This window comes from Pseudophryne corroboree, chromosome 1 (assembly GCF_028390025.1).
Source record: "Pseudophryne corroboree isolate aPseCor3 chromosome 1, aPseCor3.hap2, whole genome shotgun sequence".
Classification (NCBI taxonomy): domain Eukaryota; kingdom Metazoa; phylum Chordata; class Amphibia; order Anura; family Myobatrachidae; genus Pseudophryne; species Pseudophryne corroboree.
Window position 1 is genome coordinate 1,032,868,693 of NC_086444.1, and position 18,617 is coordinate 1,032,887,309.

The following is an 18,617-nucleotide window of genomic DNA, read 5'->3' on the forward strand; positions in this document are numbered from 1 at the left end:
ATAATGAGCACAGATACACTGTGCACTGTTCAGGATAACAGAACTGACACTGGGCAGCGAGAACAGCACTGGACTACTGTACTGTACTACCATATACTGGTCAGTTGTCACCACAATGCAGCAATGATAATAATGAGCACAGATACACTGTGCACTGTTCAGGATAATAGAACTGACACTGGGCAGCGAGAACAGCACTGGACTACTGTACTGTACTAGCACATACTGGTCAGTGGTCACCACAATGCAGCAATGATAATAATGAGCACAGATACACTGTGCACTGTTCAGGATAATAGAACTGACACTGGGCAGCAAGAACAGCACTGGACTACTGTACTGTACTACCATATACTGGTCAGTGGTCATCACAATGCAGCAATGATAATAATGAGCACAGATACACTGTGCACTGTTCAGGATAATAGAACTGAGTGACACTGGGCAGCGTGAACAGCACTGGACTACTGTACTGTACTACCATATACTGGTCAGTGGTCACCACAATGCAGCAATGATAATAATGAGCACAGATACACTGTGCACTGTTCAGGATAATAGAACTGACATTGGGCAGCAAGAACAGCACTGGACTACTGTACTGTACTACCATATACTGGTCAGTGGTCATCACAATGCAGCAATGATAATAATGAGCACAGATACACTGTGCACTGTTCAGGATAATAGAACTGAGTGACACTGGGCAGCGAGAACAGCACTGGACTACTGTACTGTACTACCATATACTGGTCAGTGGTCACCACAATGCAGCAATGATAATAATGAGCACAGATACACTGTGCACTGTTCAGGATAACAGAACTGAGTGACACTGGGCAGCGAGAACAGCACTGGACTACTGGAGGTCATTCTGAGTTGATCGCAGCAGGAACTTTGTTAGCAGTTGGGCAAAACCATGTACACTGCAGGGGGGGCAGATATAACATGTGCTGAGAGAGTTAGATTTGGGTGGGGTGTGTTCAATCTGCAATGTAAATTGCAGTGTAAAAAGCAGCCAGTATTTATCCTGCACAGAAACAAAATAACCCACCCAATCTAATTCTCTCTGCAAATGTTATATCTGCCCCCCCCCCCTGCAGTGCACATGGTTTTGCCCAATTGCTAACAAACTTGCTGCTGCGATCAACTCAGAACTACCCCCTACTGTACTGTACTACCATATACTGGTCTGTGGTCATCACAATGCAGCAATGATAATAATGAGCACAGATACACTGTGCACTGTTCAGGATAATGGAACTGAGTGACACTGGGCAGCGAGAACAGCACTGGACTACTGTACTGTGCTACCATATACTGGTCAGTGGTCACCACAATGCAGCAATGATAATAATGAGCACAGATACACTATGCACTGTTCAGGATAATAGAACTGAGTGACACTGGGCAGCGAGAACAGCACTGGACTACTGTACTGTAATACCATATACTGGTCTCCACAATGCAGCACTGATACTGAGCACAGATATTGAGCTGAGATTTGCTATTCGGGCAGAGAACGTAGCCACGTCCTCTCTCTATCTCGACAATGCACGAGTAAAAATGGCGGCAACGCGCGGCTCTTTATATGGAATCCGAATCTCGCGAGAATCCGACAGCGGGATGATGACGTTTTCCCCCGTTCGGGTTTTGCGTGTAAGGCGGGAAGAACCGAGGCTGACTCGGACCCGTGTAAACCACGTGAAGTTCGGGGGGGTTTGAATCTCGACGAACCGAACACGCTCATCTCTACAATATATTCACTTGATCAATAACGTTTTAACATTGAATCCTATACAATACTCGGACAACTGTGTGTATATACTTCTTGAAAAACTTATTTATCCTCATTATAACAAAGATTCCACTCATCCTGTTGATTGTGGTTAGTTAAGTCACTGTAATGATCAATGCACTGTATGGAAGTCACCGGAATTCCTTCTGTATTGCATGGCAGTCACTAAAGGGGGGTACACACGCAGCGATTTTTGCTTAATTTCTAAACAATCTGACTAGATTACTTAGAAATTAAGCACACATCGCTCCGTATGTATAACCCCATAGTGGGCCGCGCATCGCTATCGCCGGCTTAGATCATTCAAGCATGCAGGCAAGAGCTAGTTAGATCACCTAGCATGTGCATAAAGAACTGGTTAGCACAGATCGCTCAGTACACATCGTTGTGTGTATAGCAGTGTATAACGATGTGTGCTAAGCGATCTGTGCTAACTACTGTAAATCACTTAGCACACAAGCACAAGTCGCCCCGTGTGTACCCCCCATAAGATGCTAATATATGGGGGTCATTGGGATGCTCAATGTACTGTATGGCAGTCACTGATATACTGTCTATATTATAAAGGTTTTATGGTTGTTACTGGGATGGATGCCATTAGTACAGTATGATGGTCACTGTGGTGCTCAATGTACAGTATGATGGTCACTGTGGTGCTCAATGTACTGTATGGTGGTCATGCGAATGCTGTCTGTACAATATGGTGGTCATATTGATGCTGCCTTTACTGTATAGCTCTCTGTATTGTGGCTATGGTGAATGTTTTTTTAACCCCACTTACATTTGTATTGGGCACACCTGCATATTAATGCTATCAGTCCGCCTTGGTTAGCTGATTTCTTAAAATTAAATTGGGTTTCCTTAGAAATAAAAGCAAAACCTGAAAACACTAACTAAAATTATGCGAGTGTCACATATACATATGTGGTGGAATAAAAAATTAATAAAAGATAGTGACTGGCATCACTGTACAGTCTCAGCTTTTGCTGTGGGTTCCCATAATGATCTCCCCCACATATGCTATATGCATCGAAATAAAAGAGTCTGTTGTGACTGAAATATTTTGCCAAATAAAAATTCCTACCTAAGTTGCAGCATTCATTAGATATACTCTAGCGGAGTCTGAGGGGCTGATTCAGAGATGGACGGAGATGTGGCTGTGGCAACTGGTGCTCGCCTTTCTGCGACTTATTGCATTTGTCACTACAAAATCCTTTCCTGGTGTATAGCGTTACGTCTGAATGTGCAAGGGCTGAGATGCCCACTCGCAGCGTCCAGGGGTTCTGAAATACCGATTGGTGCAAAACATGCATGAACCCTAATGCAGGTGCAGCTTCTCCATCCGAGTATAGCCTATATGAGCAGCCGAGAGTCTGTGTACACAACCAATTTCACCAACACAGTGAGGCACATATTATAATTGACAATAATAAAAATAGTTTTACCTTTTGCTACAGCAAACAAATTAATTTATCAGGAAGTTCTCAGTAGATTTTAAACAACAAGTGACAGCAGCCTTGCACTTTCATAATGCTGCTAGTTTCCAGAAAAAAGTACACGCCAAGTACTCTATAACACACAGTATACAAATTAAAACAAACTAGAAACCAGTGCTCGCTCTCTCTCTCTCTATATATATATATATATATATATATATACATACCAAACAGAAAACCCAGCACTCCTAAGCAGCTTCATTCACCTAAATGCTTTAATATACATCTAAATAAACAATGGGGTTTTGGTTTATGAATTGTACAATGCATGTAAGCTTGCGGCCCACTCCACGGGACCCCATTTCACCGCAAGTTCTACTCTATCACAAACTTTCACATAGATTTTATAGAAACCTGGCAACTGCTGTCTCATAGGGGAAAATGTGCTTATCTGGTTTAAAGCTTACCTGCCACACTTATGGCTTTTAAAAGGTAAGACAGTCACCAACACAAATAACACAACTACGCAAGTGTGCTTACCTGGTTTACAGCTCACCTGCCAACAGACTACTGGCTTTCAAAGTGAGACAGTCACCAACACACCTAAATAGCAGCTGATCCAGGTTAAAGGTAAATGAGCTTAGGGGTGCATGAGAGAGAGAGATGGTCACAAATGGGCCAATTAAAAATTAACCCTGTTATACAAACAAACACGAGGAACCACTGCACTCGTCATTCCCAGGGGTTGGGGTGCGGTGGGCTGTGACCACCAAACTCAAATATACCAAACAGAAAACCCAGCACTCTCCTTTAGGTGAATGAAGCTGCTTAGGAGAGTGCTGGGTTTTCTGTTTGGTATATTTGAGTTTGGTGGTCACAGCCCACCGCACCCCAACCCCTGGGAATGGCGAGTGCAGTGGTTCCTCGTGTTTGTTTTTATATATATATATATATATATATATATATATAATGCAGCAGAAGAGAAATCCCACGCAGTCTGAGAACTTTCTTTTAGACAGACAGTTCTCAGTAGATTGTCGTGGATGTATCTAGATCTGTGTGTCTATGTAGAACACCTACTCTAGGTGAGCCAATATACTGCCAAATTGTGGCCGAAATCATAAAGGGTTTCCAGGAGTATCTATGGAAATACAAACCCTGGGTGTGAGCGATACTCTGACATATTAGGAAAAGTCTGCTTTTCTGTTCATGCAAGATCATAAAAATTAGATGCAAACGTAACATTTAAAATGGCATTGTTCTTTGCCTAATCTGGCCACCATCCGAGTGGTTATCTGGTTATTAGGAAAAGGGAGAAGAATGGAAAACATTGGCAAGGATTGAGGCCGGGGATGAATGTGGAAATGTAGGACGATTGTTACTGTTTTCTGTCTTTCAGATGATGGTTGTTTCTGTCTGTTTTTTTTACAACTGATCCAAGGGGACGGGGAAAGTCAGTGAGGGGAGCTCTGAGGAAGACCTTTTTCTACAGCTGCGGCTGAGAGGATTAAAGTGCTTCATCCACAAGGCAACATTACACAAGTAGCCTTTGAACAAAAGTCATGGATACTATTAATGATATGGTAATCCTTAATCGAGCTACCTCCCAGTAGTGATTATACTGACATGGGAAGAATATATAAGTTGGGGATGCATCCCACAAACAACACTGTTCTTTTGTCCATGCCAAGCTTGAGTAGAACTAACTTTAGTAGCATCTATAATGTCACTTTTCTCCTCTACGTATAGAAGGAACAAAAATCTGGACCTAAGACTGGATTTGTTTCCTGCAAGTTCCCACACACATTTTGTGTCATTAAAAAAAACAACAACACATCAGTGACAACCTTAGGGATTGATGGCCATCTGAGATGAGGACCACACAAAGGTTACTTACGGAGGTCTGGCAGAAGATGATTTAATTCCTCCACAAAGCGTGTCTCAATATCTGAATCACATATGATTTTTCTGAAAGCGCAGTTAAGCAAGGCCAAATGAATCGTTAAATTAGTATATACAATTATACATTAGTTTTTACTTTCATTTGGTGAAAATGCTGTTGCTCTTTTTTCCCTTTTTTATAGTAAACATACAGGGACTATTCAAACACTGGCCAAACATCATCCAGAGAAAACCCTATGTCAACAGTTTACTTCTATTCTCCTTTATAAAAAGAGCAAATATATTACATGGAAAAGGGTGTTCCGACATGTGTAAAGACATATTGGGGGATTTAGAGAAGAACAAAAAAAAAATATCGCACTGATAACAAAGTTAATCCCAGTAATATATTTGTCAGAAAAAAAAATACTTTTATATTTTATGTCTGCTACATTTTAGGTTTATTTGTTATTTGCATATTTTAGTAGAATTTAATTGAAAAATGTTATAAAATAAACTAATAAATTGTCATAAAATTACGAGACGTGTGGGTGATATTTTTTGTATTTATTTTTTTCCAAGTATCATCAATAAGCAGGTGATTCAATATGCAATATATTGCAATTCATACTGTATAGAGTAACAATCAATAACCTAAGGGTCATTAACATACAAGTCTGAAGGATTTGTGATACTGTTATAATAACTGCCTGGTGCTGAGTTTCAGACAAACTTTGCTTTCAAAGCTCATCTCTCACCGTCTTTTAAATACATTAATCTATAAAAGTTTATACTGTATATAACTATAATTAGTTTTATAAATATTGATTGTGGGTTTTTCTCAGCATAGGGACAATGTTAATAGCTGTAATGGGACTATAACTTCTCACCGACAGTAAAAATATTGAGCGTGTGCAAAATACCTAAGAGCCTTGTGGCCTCGTGTGCACAGTGCATTTAGCTTTGGGAGCTTTGCACAGGTTTATTGTAAATGATTATTAACAGTACTATTTATAGTTACATTGCACTTTACAACTGGGAGCAAACAGTAATAGAACAGGACTAGGTAATAACAGACATACATATGGCTAAGAGGGGTGGTATTCAGTATGCCGGCTGTTGGGATCCCGGCGCACAGTTTACCGGCGCCGGAATCCCGACACCAGGCATACCAACAACTATTCTCCCTCTTGGGGGTCCATGACCCCCCTGGAGGGAGAATAAATAGTGTGCCGCTCATTTGTGCTCGCCTCGTTGCCGGCATGCCGGCAGTCGGGAACCCGGCGCCGGTAAACTGGACGCCGGGAGCCCGATCGCCGGCCACTCATACTACACCCGGGTAAGAGTCCCCTGCTCCCAAGCTTACACTCTATATATAGTTATGGATCTTTAGTACTGAAAATGGATTTTCTAATTATTATCAAATAAGTATTCTACCATTTTCAACTCCCTAGTGATAATTGTAAGAACGCAGATATAATTATTACATTTTTAAACATTATAAAACAACATGAAACAGATATTAGGAGGAAAGGCTGATTACATCAAACAAGCTGGATACCAGTTTTCATAAAAATTGTCTACTACACTTCAGTCAGTATAAGTACTGTAATATTTTACTCATTTCACTGCAATCTCAAAAATTGTACAAAATGTTGTTAATAAATCCCAAAGTTTTACTTTGGGATCATCTGCAACAAGATGCACTGTTTGCTAAAATAATGAAAATGAGAACTACTGTATCTAGGCCTGTTCATTAATTTTAATTTATCTCCTTACACAATCCCTTTGATATATATTAAATGCTATTTATTTACCAGTTTTCCATAACATTTCAGTCAGGGTAAGTATTGTAAATATTTTATTAATTGTACTGCATTCAAATGGGATACATAGGTCTTGTCGATCAACCTGTCAGCAGCCAGCTGGGGCTGAGTCTCAGTATGGCAGGGGTCCTTGACCAATAAACAGTGGGGTTATTCTTACCAGATCAACGCAGGGTTTCAAACTGACCATTTCAGATTGTAATAAAATGTTGCATATAAACTGAAGCATTGGGGTTGAAGTTAACCTCAGGATCTTAGGCTGATATGTACACCAGTTTTGAAGTGATAATGCCTTTAAAGCTGCAAATTTTTAGCAAAAACATTTTTTCTATTAACATTTTTTAAAATTGCATTTGCAGCTCACCTAACTGAGCTAGAGAGTTGGGCAAGGTCTCATTTTAAACCACTGTTTAAGTTTTTATGGGCTTTCGGTTGATATACTGTATAACACAGCAGTATGTTTCAATAAAAAAAAATAACCATTTTCAAAATACAAATTTAGATTTTCCCAAAAAGCTAAATTTTTAAGTTTAAAAATAAAATAAAAATAAATCTTGAATATTGTTCATACTGTTGTTAATAAATTCCAAAGTTTTATTTTGGGATCATGATGGGATCATCTGCTACAAGAGGTTCCACTTTGGACTGTTTGTTAAAATAATGAAAAAGATTACCATCTAGGCCTGTTCATTAATTTTAATTTATCTCCTTAAACAATCCCTTTGACGTATATTATGTACAATGACACAGTGGGGGCAATTAAATTGTTTGTCGAAGCGTGATAAATAATGGGCACCCATTGTTGCTACTCAGTTGTTTTGGGCGCCCCTTAATTATCGCGCCCAATTAGTGTTTAGTCTATAAAGCAGCTAAACATGACTAAACTTATGGGCACAATGGGGAAAAGTGCTGTGTGGGTGCTTAAACAGCCGACTTCTTGCACATTTCAGCTCGTCACCTCTGGGGGTGTGAGCTGAGATGTGACTGCCGCAGGTAATGGGCGTCTGATCGGAGCAACAATTGAATAACTTTGATAGATGCGCATTACTGTAGACAAAATAACAAAATAAAATTGCCACCAGAATGTTAATACTAAAATATTTAAAACATTTGTGATAATTTTATGTCTTTCACATATTTTAAGAAAGCTTACCACAGATTATTAGGTGCTGCTGCTCTTGGTGGGTGGTGCTCCTGGATGGTTTGAACTGGCTGGAGGTTTAATTTGTTTTTAGTATTTCCATTACAGAAAGGGTGTACAGTCGACCTGATGGAGTTAACGGTTTCACCTTACAAAGGACATCTACCATAGGAATACATAAAACATCTGGTGGGTATGAGAAAGATGGTGATGGGCCAGCTGGATGGAAGAATGTCACTTTCACTTCATCAATGTTTTTTCATCTTTCTCCAGAATAAATGTGGTTACATACCGTACCCTCTAATGTCAGGAAGTGGGAGCTTCTCTTGGGATGTTGTCACCGTCTGTTCCAATAAATTCTGTGAGGAGGAAAATGTCCTCACAAAGATATTTGTTGTGGATGCTGTTGTGGAATGAAAGCATGGAATTTCTGGGTCCCAGGAATTGTTACTGTGTTTTTGGAACAATCATCCAGAAATATTGCAGTCTCAATATGTTCTTCTTGTGGTGAAAAAGTAAAATTCATTTGTGTAATGTTTTCCTCTGCCCTGTCAAAAAGTTGGTTATCATTGGACGTTGCAGACTTGCTCAGGATGCTAACCCCACATACACCATCGCAAGGCCCTTTGCCTTAAGCAGTTGCTGAAACATGCCACTCTGCTTCCATACCAAAATCATCTTTATGAGAGGATACAGAAAATTGGCAAAGTTTTCCTTGTTCTTAAATTGTGCGGTTGACCGATCGGAGTAGTAGAAAATCTTTTTTGGTGGTTTCACAAATTTGTCTTCAAGAAGTTTCTCTACTGTGCATGCGCAGATCTGTGGGAAAATGGTGCAGCGGCCATTTTCCCAATGATTTCTCTACTGCGCAAGTGCAGAATGCAGTGAAAATGTCCGCTGCGCCATTTTCTCAGTGAATTAACACCACCACTGCCGTCAGTGCGGGACTCCAGAGGGAATTTAAAAAAATAGGTGCAGCCATCATAAATACGGCAGTGACTGCCACTTTGATGTCTTCCAGACAGTGTGAATAACAATATAGCAAGGATGCTGTTTTTGTTTTTCGCTTGTAATCAGGGCCGGTTCTAGACCTTGAGGCACCCAGGGCGAAAGTTTCCTTTGATGTCCCACCCACAACAGCAGGGCATGGCAAGATAGGGGCATGGCTTCATAGGGAAGAGGCGTAGCCACAGAATAGTACCAATTTACATTACACCGCACAGTAGGGTCCGTCAGTCACATTATACCACACATTAGTGCCCCTTATACCATGTTAGAGCCCCTTACACACATTATACCACAGTAGAGCAGAACCCCTTGTTAACGTTACACCAGGTAGCCCCTTGCACACATTGCACAAGGTAGCCCTTTATGCACATTGCACCAGGTAGCCCCAATGGGCTTTTCTTTACTAATATAAGCCCACCCAAACCTAACCTGTCCCTGAGCCACCTTGTAGTGGTTCAGGGAAATGTAAAAGTTGGGCCTCTTCAACACAACCGCAGTGTTTTTACATGTGGAGCATATTTCCACTTAAGTTCATGCGCAGAAGTGGAAGTAGGCACTGTCTGTAGAGTCTTGTCCCCAAACACACCTGAAGAAGAACGTGCATTTCTCTAAATGAAGGGAACTGGAAAAATTATTGTTTTGTTGATTTTATCAGATGTGTAGTACCTCAATAAATACAATTTTCAAAAATAAAAGCTTTATAGCAAAAAATCCTATCATGGTCCCAAGATATAACTTTGGAGATATATTAACATCAGTGTGAAAAAAAATGTATATTTTTTTTTTTTTTTACATTTTAAAAACTTGGCTTTTTGAGAAAATCAAAATTTTAATTTTGACATTTTTTCATTTATACTGTAGTGTTATATATCATAAAAAGCCCATAAAAGCCCTTGCCTAACTCTCTAGCTTAATTAGGTGAGCTACAAATGCAATCTAAAAAAAAAATAAGATTTTACTCACCGGTAAATCTATTTCTCGTAGTCCGTAGTGGATGCTGGGAACTCCGTAAGGACCATGGGGAATAGCGGGCTCCGAAGGAGGCTGGGCACTCTATAAAGATTTATGACTACCTGGTGTGCACTGGCTCCTCCCACTATGACCCTCCTCCAAGCCTCAGTTAGGACACTGTGCCCGGACGAGCTGACATAATAAGGAAGGATTTTGAATCCCGGGTAAGACTCATACCAGCCACACCAATCACACCGTACAACTCGTGATACTATATCCAGTTTGACAGTATGAAAACAACTGAGCCTCTCAACAGATGGCTCAATAATAACCCTTTAGTTAGCAATAACTATTTACAAGTATTGCAGACAATCCGCACTTGGGATGGGCGCCCAGCATCCACTACGGACTACGAGAAATAGATTTACCGGTGAGTAAAATCTTATTTTCTCTAACGTCCTAGTGGATGCTGGGAACTCCGTAAGGACCATGGGGATTATACCAAAGCTCCCAAACGGGCGGGAGAGTGCGGATGACTCTGCAGCACCGAATGAGAGAACTCAAGGTCCTCCTCAGTCAGGGTATCCAATTTGTAGAATTTTGCAAACGTGTTTGCCCCTGACCAAGTAACAGCTCGGCAAAGTTGTAAAGCCGAGACCCCTCGGGCAGCCGCCCAAGATGAGCCCACCTTCCCTGTGGAATGGGTTTTCACTGATTTAGGATGCGGCAGTCCAGCCGCAGAATGCTTCTGCTGAATCGTGTCACAGATCCAGCGAGCGATAGTCTGCTTAGAAGCAGGAGCACCCAGCCTGTTGGGTGCATACAGGATAAATAGCGAGTCAATTTTCCTGACTCTAGCCGTCCTGGAAACATAATTTTTCAAGGCCCTGACTACGTCCAGTAACTTGGAATCCTCCAAGTCCCTAGCAGCCGCAGGCACCACAATAGGTTGGTTCAAGTGAAAAACTGATACCACCTTAAGGAGAAACTGGGGACGAGTCCTCAATTCTGCCCTATCCATATGGAAAATCAGATAAGGACTTTTATATAACAAAGCCGCCAATTCTGATACACGCCTGGCCGAAACCAAGGCCAATAACATGACCACTTTCAACGTGAGATATTTTAGATCCACGGTTTTTAGTGGTTCAAACCAATGTGATTTTTAAGAAACTCAACACCACGTTGAGATCCCAAGGTGCCACTGGAGGCACAACTGGGGGCTGAATATGCAGCACTCCTTTTACAATGTCTAAACTTCAGGTACTGAAGCTAATTTTTTCTGGAAGAAAATCGACAGAGCCGAGATCTGTATCTTAATGGAGCCTAATTTTAGGCCCATAGACACTCCTGCTTGTAGGAAATGCAGAAATCGACCTAGTTGAAATTCCTCTGTTGGGGCCTTTTTGGCCTCACACCAAGCAACATATTTCCGCCATATGCGGTGATAATGTTTTGCAGTAACATCTTTCCTGGCTTGAATCAGCATAGGAATGACTTCCTCCGGAATGCCCTTTTCCTTTAGGATCCGGCGTTCAACCGCCATGCCATCAAAACGTAGCCGCGGTAAGTCTTGGAACAGACAGGGCCCCTGCTGCAGCAGGTCCTGTCTGAGCGGCAGAGGCCATGGGTCCTCTGATATATAGTTTCTTGAAGTTCTGGGTACCAGGCTCTTCTTGGCCAATCCGGAACCACGAGTATCGTTCTTATTCCTCGCCTTCTTATTATTCTCAGTACCTTTGGTATGAGAGGCAGAGGGGGGAACACATAAACCGACTGGTACACCCACGGTGTTACCAGAGCGTCCACAGCTATCGCCTGAAGATCCCTTGACCTGGCGCAATATCTTTTATAGCTTTTTGTTGAGGCGGGACGCCTTCATGTCCACCTGTGGCCTTTCCCAATGGTGTACAATCCTTTGGAAGACTTCTGGATGAAGTCCCCACACTCTCGGGTGGAAGTCGTGTCTGCTGAGAAGGTCTGCTTCCCAGTTGTCCACTCCGGGAATGAACACTGCTGACAGTGCTAACACATGATTTTCCGCCCATCGGAGAATCCTTGTGGCTTCTGTCATTGCCATCCTGCTTCTTGTGCCGCCCTGTTGGTTTACATGGGCGACTGCCGTGATGTTGCCTGATTGGATCAGGACCGGCTGGTTTTGAAGCAGAGGCCTTGCCTGACTCAGGGCATTGTAAATGGCCCTCTGTTCCAGAATATTTATGTAGGGAAGTCACCTGACTTGACCAAAGTCCCTGGAAGGTTCTTCCCTGTGTGACTGCCCCCCAGCCGCAAAGGCTGGCATCCATGGTCACTAGGACCTAGTCCTGTATGTCGAACCTGCGGCCCTCTTGAAGATGGGCACTCTGCAGCCACTACAGTAGAGATACCCTGGTCCTTGGAGACAGGGTTATCAGCCTAATGCATCTGAAGATGCGACCCGGACCACTTGTCTAACAGGTCCCCCTGAAAAGTTCTTGCATGGAACCTGCCGAATGGGATTGCTTCGTAGGAAGCTATCATTTTTCCCAGGACTCGCGTGCAATGATGCACCGATAACTGTTTTGGCTTCAGGAGGTCTCTGACTAGAGATGACAGCTCCTTGGCTTTCTCCTCCTGGAGAAACACTTATTTCTGGTCTGTGTCCAGAACCATCCCCAGGAACAGTAGACGTGTCGTAGGAAACAGCTGTGACTCTGGACTGTTTAGAATCCAACCGTGCTGTTGTAGCACTTTCCAAAATAGTGCTACCCCGACTAGCAACTGCTCCTTGGACCTCGCCCTTATAAGGAGATTGTCCAAGTACGGGATAATTAAAACTCCCCTTTTCGAAGGAGTATCCTCATTCCGGCCATTACCATGGTAACACCCTCGGTGCCATGTACAGTCCAAACGGCAGAGTCTGGACTTGGTAATGGTAATCCTGTACCACAATCTGAGGTACTCCTGGCGAGGATAGTAAATAGGGACATGCAGGTAAGCATCTTTGATGTCCCGGGATACCATGTAATCACCCTCGTCCAGGCTTGCAATAACCGCCCTGAGCGATTCCATCTTGAACTTTAATTTTTTATGTATGTGTTCAAGGATTTTAAATATAAAGAAGGGTCACACCGAACCATGCGGTTTCGGTACCCCAAAACCGTGTGGAATAGTAACCCCGTCCTTGTTGGAGTAGGGGCACCTTAAGTATTACCTGCTGGGAATACAGCTTATTAATTGCCTCTAGCACAGCCTCCCTGCCTGAGGGAGTTGTCGGCAAGGCATATTTGAGGAAACGGCGGGGGGAAGACATATCGAATTCCAGCTTGTACCCCTGAAATACTACTTGAATGAAACAGGGATCATCCTGTGAGCGAGCCCACTGATCGCTGACATTTTTGAGACGGCCCCCCATCGTACCTGGCTACACCTGTGGAGCCCCCGCGTCATGCTGTGGACTCAGAGGAAGCGAGAGAAGAATTATGATTCTGGGAACAGGCTGACTGGTGCAGCTTTTTCCCTCTTCCCTTGTCTATGTACAGAAAGGAAGCGCCTTTGACCCACTTGCTTTTCTGAAGCCGAAAGGACTGTACCTGATAATACAGTGCTTTCTTAGTCTGTGAGGAAAATTGAGGTAAAAATATTTCTTCCCAGCTGTTGCTGCGGATACGAGGTCCCAGAGACCATCCCCAAATAATTCCTCACCCTTATAAGGCAGAATCTCTATGCGCCTTTTAAGGGCAGCATCACCTGTCCAGTGACCGGTCTCTAATACCCTCCTGACAGAATGGACATTACATTCATTTTGGATGCCAGCCGGCAAAATATCCCTCTGTGCATCCCTCATATATAAGACGACGTCTTTAATATGTTCTCATGTTAGCAAACTAGTATGTTTGACAGGGTCACCGACCACGCTGCAGCAGCACGCTCTGCAGGTTTCAGTCTAGTACCTGAGTGTGTAAATACAGACTTCAGGATAGCCTCCTCTTCAAAGTGGCCGTTCCTAAAACGGCAGTGCCAAACCTATTTTGACAACCGTGTGAGCGCCTTATCCACCTTAGGGGATATCTCCCAGCGTAACTTATCCTCTGGCGGGAAAAGGTACGCCATCAGTAACTTTTTAGAAATTACCAGTTTCTTATCAGGGGGAACCCACGCTTTTCACACACTTCATTCATTCATCTGATGGGGGAACAAAACACTGCCTGCTTTTTCTCCCCAAACATAAAAACCCATTTTTAGAGGTTAATGTCAGAAATGTGTAACACATTTTTTATTGCCGGGATCAAGTCACGGATGTTCCTAGTGGATTGTGTATATGTCTCAACCTTGTCGACACTGGAGTCAGACTCCGTGTCGACATCTGTGTCTGCCATCTGAATGAGCGGGCGTTTTTGAGCCCCTGATGGCCTTTGAGACGACTGGGCAGGCACGGGCTGAGAAGCCGGCTGTCCCACAGCTGTTACGTCATCCACCCTTTTATGTAAGGAGTTGACACTGTCGGTTAATACCTTTTACCTAACCATCCACTCTGGTGTCGGCCCCACAGGGGATGACATCACATTTATCGGCATCTGCTCCGTCACTATATAAGCCTCCTCCTCAAACATGTCGACACAGCTGTACCGACACACCGCACACACACAGGGAATGCTCTGACTGAGGACAGGACCCACAAAGCCCTTTGGGGAGACAGAGAGAGAGTATGCCAGCACACACCAGAGCGCTATATAATGTGGGGATTAACACTATAACTGAGTGAATTTTTCCCCATAGCTGCTTGTATATACAATATTGCGCCTAAATTTAATGCCCCCCCTCTCTTTTTAACCCTTTGAGCCTGAAAACTACAGGGGAGAGCCTGGGGAGCCTTCTTCCAGTTGCACTGTGAAGAGAAAATGGCGCCAGTGTGTCTGAGGGAGATAGCTCCGCCCCTTTTCCGCGGCCTATTCTCCCGCATTTTTATGGATTCTGGCAGGGGTTAAAATACATCCATATAGCCCTGGGGGTTATATGTGATGTATGTTTGCCAGCCAAGCTGTTTTTATTGCTGCTCAGGGCGCCCCCCCCAGCGCCCTGCACCCTTAGTGACTGCAGTGTGAGGTGTGTATGAGGAGCAATGGCGCACAGCTGCAGTGCTGTGCGCTACCTTGGTGAAGACTGATGTCTTCTGCCGCCGATTTTCCGGACCTCTTCTTGCTTCTGGCTCTGTAAGGGGGACGGCGGCGCGGCTCCGGGACCGAACACCAAGGACTGGGCCTGCGGTCGATCCCTCTGGAGCTAATGGTGTCCAATAGCCTAAGAAGCCCAATCCGGCTGCAAGCAGGCGAGTTCGCTTCTTCTCCCCTTAGTCCCTCGCTGCAGTGAGCCTGTTGCCAGCAGGTCTCACTGAAAATAAAAAACCTAATTCTATACTTTCTTTCTAGAGGCTCAGGAGAGCCCCTAGTGTGCATCCAACCTCGGCCGGGCACAAGATCTAACTGAGGCTTGGAGGAGGGTCATAGTGGGAGGAGCCAGTGCACACCAGGTAGTCATAAATCTTTCTAGAGTGCCCAGCCTCCTTCGGAGCCCGCTATTCCCCATGGTCCTTACGGAGTTCCCAGCATCCACTAGGACGTTAGAGAAATGTTAATGTTAATTGCACATTTTACGTTACATACTGTAATTGCAGACGAAGATTTTGGGGTTATCTTTACATCCATGACAGCATTTATTATACCAAATGTGGGATGTACTAAAGGGAAAAAAGTCTGAAAACTGACGTTTTTGGAATTTGGCCGCATTTCCCTTATCTCCGGAATGAGATACATTTCAGAGCTTGGTACCAGTGGGTAACACCATCTTTATGTAGCATTACCCAATTGAAGCCTATGGACTTCTTTCACATTGTCCCTGAGAAAGATCCAATCAGATCCCTCCCAGCACCTCTTGCAGTACCACGTGTCACTTTATTGCAAAGGACAGCCCTTATCGGGAGAGCTGTCCTTTGCGCATTTCTAGGTATATACTGGCATCAATAAAGGCGGTCTGTATCCTATAAGTGGCGTAATGTACTGCATAGCAGATGTGATGCTTAGTAAATTCTTCCTCTTGTGTCTATTTATATCATTGTCCAGGGATGACCAGTAAGTGTCTAAATGCTCGATTCAGCATCAGATGTTAAGGTTCGGAAGTCGCTATTTGGTGATTTCCCCCTTCTGTACATGCGCGCATGGCGCTGCATGCATGCACGAGGACTTAGATTGCGATCGTGATCGCTATCTAAGTCCTGGCGGGGGTGGTGATGCGCTGTTTTGAGGGCGGCATTGTGGCGTTGGGGGGAGGGGGCATGGACCGGATAACGGAGACGCATCCGGATAATTTATGGGGCCGGCCGTGGCGGCTGCTTGACGTCACACGCAACCACTGCGACCAAAAACATGGCAGCTCAGCAACTGCCTTCGGGGGGCTGCCCTTAAGATGCGAGCTGTATAGCGATGCGTTCGCATTTCAGCAGGGAGTGGGGCCATCATGCTGGGCAGCCTTGCCCTGTGCTGGGCGGCCCCCCGCATGCTAGAGAAAGGAACTGTAGTCTTGTGATTTCTATGCCACCACAGACTGCATCTCACATGTGTGAACACCTCTGCCTGACTGACAGACTTCATGTTATGAGCTTAGCCGTCACCTTTTCAGGTCAGTGTGAAGCAGCTTTTACTAGTCTTTGTGACTATCGCCTGTTTCCTCTTACAGTATATTTAGGACAATTGAGGTCTACAGTAAAATATTACTCCAAAGAGCTTACAAAAAGGAACATACACAGTCACTCCTCTCCTTTCCATTTCCTTACAACCCTCCATTACTTAATGTTACAAGTTATAATGCCTTTTCTCAGTACAAATGGTGTAATGGTAATGGTTTGCATTACAGCCTCACAGCACTGAAAACTTGGGTTTGATTCCCATCATGGCCCTGTTAGTGTTGGCATATCACATATTCCTTCTTGTAAGCAAGTGTCAAGCACTGTACTATGGGAAAGGCCATGATGCAGACCCTATGCTGATGCAGAAAAAGGCATATCAAGCCCTTAAACAGATGAAACTAACATAAACTGAAAACGTAATGCCCAAATATAGCTTCCCCCACTGTATAGTCAATATAACCCCGCTTTAAATATGATAAATGCAAGTCTTTTGTATCAGAGTCATTACATTGTAGAATAGAATATGCATACAGTACCAGGAATACATCGTACAATGACAAACAGGGTTCCCTCTTTCTTGTACCCCAAGATTACAATACAGTCCAAATCTAGTATTACAGTGAGTGCAGCATTATAAAAGTGACACACATACTTCCCAATTATAACTGGTTTTGATAGACAGTCTCTTTTCTTACAAAAAAAAATAAAAAATCTGTCCCTTTTCTTTCAAACTGTCCCTCTATTAGGTGTAATGAAAACACCTCTACAGGTACTTACCTCTATCACCTGCAAGACAGAATTGTCCATTGCTTAAACACCATCAACCGTGTATTTTGCTATTTTATCACTTTGTGCTGTTTAAACTTGTGTATAGTAAACTCTTACATGCTAAATAGCATTTCAATGTTTACTGAGACGTGCGGTGAGGTAAATAGCTCAGGGGGCACTGGCTAGCACCAGAGCCAGATTTACATGCAATATATGAGCCAAAGCGTACATCTGGTCATTATACACAGGTGCAGCAGTATAAACTCCTGGAAATTTGGTGAGTTTTTATCAGAGATGTGTGGAAAAGATAGGCAGGGTAGGCATTGCCTCACCTGCCATAGACTTTTTACTCCAGAGTTTTGGCTATAAAAATTATTAGAATAATGCAAAGTAGATATTTCAAACATATTTTTTGTATTGTTTATATACTTTATACAGTCAAAACTATGGCACAAACAGTAGTATGACAGGAAAGGCTCTGCCTCACCTGCCTCACCCCACCGCACGTCACTGAATTATTGTCTGAGATGAATATATTTATGAAACCATGGGCCTAATTCAGACTTGGACGATGCAGCTGAAGGCCAGTGCAGTGTGCGCATGCACAGAAGACGCACTGCGTGTGTGCGCACACAGTGAGATGCGATGGAATCTCACTTGTGCGATCACCTCTGCCTGACTGACAGGCAGAGGCAGTGGTGGGGCGGTCAGGGGAGTGTTGGCAGCATTGGGAGGGTGCAGTCCTGACAATGGAGGCGTGTCCGGACCGTTGATGGGACGGGTCGCAGCGGGTGTATGGCATCACACACCCAGCTGCTGCAACCAAAAACATGGCAGGTAGCCATCTGCCTCGACAGGCAGAGGTGGTCGCGGGGTGGTCGGTGGCGTGTTAGCGACATTGGGATGGCGTTGTGGTGGCGTTGAGGGGTGTAGTCCTTTTTTTGGACTGCACCCCCCAACGCCACCGCAATGCCTTCCCAACGCTGCCAAAACGCCGCCGACCGCCCCTGCTGGGACAAGTCGCGGCATCTGCGTGATGTCATATGCGCCTGCTGCGACCAAAAACATAGCGTGTAGCCGCCTGCCTTCGCAGCTGACCTGCGTAGGCAGAGAGCGAAAGCACCGCTGCTGTGCGATGCTTTCTCAT

At 43.8% G+C, this 18,617-nt stretch overlaps 1 protein-coding gene across 7 annotated transcripts in view; it reads right to left on the reverse strand.

The window, feature by feature from the left end:
* The window catches only part of LOC134923288 (EF-hand calcium-binding domain-containing protein 6-like), a 386,436-nt gene that overhangs the window by 145,051 nt on the left and 222,768 nt on the right, over positions 1–18,617 (reverse strand). The gene's annotated exons all lie outside the window — the stretch shown is intronic.